At 37.9% G+C, this 4,912-nt stretch overlaps 1 pseudogene; it reads right to left on the bottom strand.

Annotated features, from left to right (window-relative positions):
• Positions 1–1,581: 1,581 nt before the first annotated feature.
• Positions 1,582–3,112, bottom strand: LOC112395817 (60S ribosomal protein L36 pseudogene; annotated as a pseudogene).
• Between the last annotated feature and the right edge of the window lie 1,800 nt (positions 3,113–4,912).

Raw genomic sequence — 4,912 nt, forward strand, 5'->3', positions numbered from 1 at the left:
TGGGTTTTTTTAACAGAGAGAAAATCCATTAGCAAAATATAAAGCATGATCCTTCCTTCCTCATTTGACAGACGAAGAAAGTGCTTATCAAGAGTACACAGACATTCAATATTTCATTCCCAGTGCTTTCATATGTGGTACCTATTCCGTAATTAAACCAGGTATCTTTCTTAGCAAATCTTATTCTAAACTTCATAGGATTTCTAAACATCAATCAGTAAAACATACTTACACTTGCATCTAAGTCTTTGAGGAGGCTTGCAAAACAAAGGGAGTTTCAAACGTTGCTGTGAGCCAGGGAGGTGAGGATTTTTATAAAATTACCTATGAAATTATACGTGACACACAAAACGATATTCAGCAATAAGTAAAAGTTCTGATTTATTATCGTTTGTAGGCTATACTGTAGCGTCGCATACTTTCTACTATATCAATGTGTAAATCCTCATATTGTTTCATATTTCATGTACCTAATTTTCAGAATACATATTTATAGTGATAAATTATATAGCATATAGTGTCTCCTAACTGGTTATATTTCAAGTCATATTTGTGCACTGTGAGTGTTATAAGGGATGGTATACATTTCTTTTTGTGAACACTGATTTTCTCCGATCAATACGATATAGATAATGTATGTAAAAACAATGAAACAAATTTACTTAAAAATAACCCTGAATTGACAATCCAAAATATAATAATAAGAATATCATTATAGTGGATGCTGTGGTGCATTGATGGGATTCCCCTTCAGGACACAGGCACTTACTCCCTCAGCTGACTGCTCACAAATTGGTCCCTCCCCAGCAATTCCCAGGGAAATGCCTAGTTCATTTGAGGTACAGAGGACAGTCCCCCTTCCACATTTTAGGGCAACTCTGAATGTAACCAATGGAATTGATTATTTGATACATACATACATACATCTAATTTCTACACTGGTTACACACCTGACAATATATTGATATAGTTTTGACTTTAAACAGCCAAATTTGTTTTATTTTTAATTTCTAAAAATTTACTCATGTATTTACCATTTCTGCTACTGTTCATTTCTTTTAGTATATCCAAATTTCTATCCGGTGTGTCCTTTTCATTTTATTGAATAACTTTCAGTAACATTTCTTTCAATGCAGGCTTACTGACAATCCTTTTTTCAACACTTTTTCTCGGAAAATGTTTATTTTGGGCTTCATTTTATTATAACTTTATTAAATTTTAATTGATGTATAATAAACTGCACGTTTAAATTGTATGATTTGACCAATTTTGACATTCATATAGAGACGTGAAACCATCACCACGATCAATACAGTATACATTTCTATCATCCCCCCCAAAGTTTCCTTGTGCTTTTTCCAATTCCTGCACAGCTCTCTGATAATCTCTGAATTACTTATTACTACATTTTAGCTTGCATTTTCTAGAATGTGATAGAAGTAGAATTATACGTGGGTCCTATTGTTTGCTTGGCTTATTCTACTCAGCATAATGATTTTTAGATTTGTTTAGACTGTTATCAGTACTCTGTTCCGTTTTTTTCTTTCTGAAAACGTTTTATTGTGCACAGCAGGGAAAGGCTCACCCCTTCTTGGCTGCTGCCTTCCTCATGGTGGCCAGGACGTTGTTCAGCTTCTCTCTCTTCCTCTTGGCACGGATGTGTGTCCCCACCCTTTCCTTGATGAACCTGAGGGCCCGCTTGTCCTTGGAGATCTTGAGCAGCTCCATGGCCCTCCGCGCATAAGGGTGAAGCCACACACCTCCAGGATCATGTCCCGCCGAACTTGGTGTGCTTGGTGAGGTGCCCACGTCGGTGGCTGTGCCTTGGCTTGCTCACTTCTTGGTTACCTTGTGGCCCTTGTTGAGGCCCACAGCCATGGGGTAGCACAGAGCTATGGTTTCTGCTCTTCATTGGCTGCCAGGGCGGAAGAGCCAGTAGTCTCTTCCTTTTTATTGCTGAGTAGCATTCCATTACATAGATATTCCACAGTTGACAAACAGATACCGGTGGGTGAAAAGCAAGAGAATCTTAGGACATCTTTTTTTTTTAATTAATTAATTTACTTATTTTAACATCTTTATTGGAGTATAATTGCTTTACAATGGTGTGTTAGTTTCTGCTTTATAACAAAATGAATCAGCTATACATATACATATGTCCCCATATCTCTTCCCTCTTGCATCTCCCTCCTTCCCACCCTCCCTATCCTACCCCTCTAGGTGGTCACAAAGCACTGAGCTGATCTCCCTGTCCCAGCACCACTTATTGAAGAGGCTGTATTTTCTGCATTGTATATTCCTCCCTACTTTATCAAAGATAAGGTGACCACATGTTCATGGGTTTATCTCTGTGCTTTCAATCCTGTCCCTGTGATCTATATTGGCTCCAAGGTCTTGCCACTGGTATGCACACAGCAGTGAAGGTCAGCAACAGGAGCCAGGCAAATGACAGGAAGTGCACAGTTGTAGAAGCTATTCCCCAATGCAAGCACAGCAGTGTAGGTCAGCCACAGGGGTCTAGAATGGCATCTTTCACTTGTGCAGCCACAGAGGCTGGGGCTGGTTGCCAGTATGGATCCTGGGCTCCAGCATGAGGTGAGGGGAGAGAGTGAGGAGGAACTGATGTGGCTAGTGTCTGCAAACACAAAATCTCACTGGGGACAACCTCAGTGTTAAAATCTCCAAGAGTTCCACGATGGCTATAGTGGTCCTTGGTTTCTTAGGCAGTGAGAGGAGACCATTAGGAACTGCAGTTACTCCTGCTGGTGGCTGATACTATTTGACCCTGCCCTTCTTTTCTTCCTTATTCCAAGTCATCTTTATTATATCTCAGCTTTCTTTGCAGTTTCTGGGTGAAGTAAAAGTTGAAGCAAGTTCTTTGTGCAGTGCCCCCAAAAGCTACAGATGTTTGTTGCTCACCCCACTCTCACTTTCCTGGCTTGGAGAACTCTTTTGAGCCATGGAGTTCTCTCTTGGCATTGAGCAGTACTGGCCTGAGTAAAGAAATGATGCAGGCAAAATGAAGCTGTTCTTCTTTTCCTTTTAGTGCAATTATTCTCAGTTTTTTTGTTCCACTGTGTTGCTGAAGTTTCTTAATTGGACTCCTGAGCATTGCTGGAGCTATTTCTTTTCATATATAGCTATCTAATTGTTGATCTTTGTGCAGGGATGGAGGCTGGGGTCTTCTATCTTTGGTGATATTCTCAAAAAATGATCTTCTTATTCATAAATGAAAATACGGCTGGGCATTCCAATTATTTGCATTTAATACAAAATAGTTCTCATTTAGAGTACTACATTTTATAATATTTTATAAACATTCCTACTCAAACTACAAAAGCACATAAGGAGGAACACAACCTAACATAATAAAACAGCATAATTCTGTACTTTAGAGTCTCTAAAATATACATTAAACTAGATAAAAAGTTTAAAGTTCTCCTACTTCACAATCGTTATGAAATCCCATCATTGTCTGAATCTTAAATACATAGCAGCCAGCCATTATGTAGCATATGGGATTGCTATGGAAGTCCATATGCTTTGTAACAGTTGGTGTTCAAATGAAAATGTGTGAAGTCAAATAAAAATGTGGCCCAGACAACAAAACCTAATTACCAGCAGCATCAAACTGCAGGCTTTCTTTCAAACTACCTATATAACTTTTTCTGGTACTTTATAGATCTTTGGTAAAATCATTTTTGACAGACTTATAGATTATAATAATATAACCTTTTTTTAAAAACTAAAATTAAAGATTACAAGTATAACTTTTATTCTAGTTTTAATCAACTGATTAATAAAGATGATGGTTTCCTTCTTCTCTAAAAACTATCCAAAAGCCAAAAGCAACCAGGTATATAGAAAAATAAAAGAGCCATCATCTGTGAGACTAGGAGATATCTGTATTTCAAATGCATGCATGTATTTATGTGTACATTCATGTATCTTCGCAAGTATGTGTGTAGTTCAAGACTGCGGGAAGACAGAGGGAATATTCAGTGCTAAATACATAAATTAAGTCAAACAAAAACATTATTCTTTAAATTAATAGCAGAATCCGAAATTAAAATCTAATACAGGGCTTCCCTGGTGGCGCAGTGGTTGAGAGTCCGCCTGCCGATGCAGGGGACACAGGTTCGTGCCCCGGTCTGGGAAGATCCCACATGCTGCGGAGTGGCTGGGCCCGTGAGCCATGGCCGCTGAGCCTGCGTGTCCGGAGCCTGTGCTCCGCAACAGGAGAGGTCACAACAGTGAGAGGCCCGCGTACCGAAAAAAAAAAAAAAAAAAATCTAATACTACCTCTTTGGAAACATGAAAACATATATGCAGGCTAGATGGCTATATTTCCTGAATCAGATTTTGGTATCAATTCTTGAGAAGGAGGAAAGGCAGGGTTATACAGGAAATCTTATTAAAAAAAAATATATATATATATTTTCAAGAAGCTTCTGACTGGAGAGGAGTGAAGATGAAGAGACATTCTCCATTGTGACTTGTCTTTGTGAGTAATATCTGCTGACCATGAAGACATAAAACTTAAAAGAGCCCACACTAAAGAGAAGGTCAGAAGAAGAAATTCTTTCATTCTGGAAGTTATCTATTCATGTATGAATATCCAGAAAATAATTTGTTCAGAAATCATTAATATCCTTGCAATAAAATAGGAATTAGTTATAATAATATATGTATTACAAGATAAAGAAAGGAAGAGGAAAAAATCATGGCAGTGGAAGAATATAAGTAAATGTGGCATAGGGGAAATGAAAACTGTGACTTAATATATTACCATCAATTAAAAAATTATTCAATCTCCTTTATAAAATAAGGTTGTAAAGATGAAATAGCAGAATATTCTGAAAATTGTGTGTGTGTGTGTGTGCTCTGTGTGTTGTGTGTGTGTGTATGTGTG

The sequence above is a fragment of the Neophocaena asiaeorientalis genome, unplaced genomic scaffold (genome assembly GCF_003031525.2).
Source record: "Neophocaena asiaeorientalis asiaeorientalis breed wild unplaced genomic scaffold, Neophocaena_asiaeorientalis_V1.1 scaffold451, whole genome shotgun sequence".
Lineage (NCBI taxonomy): Eukaryota > Metazoa > Chordata > Mammalia > Artiodactyla > Phocoenidae > Neophocaena > Neophocaena asiaeorientalis.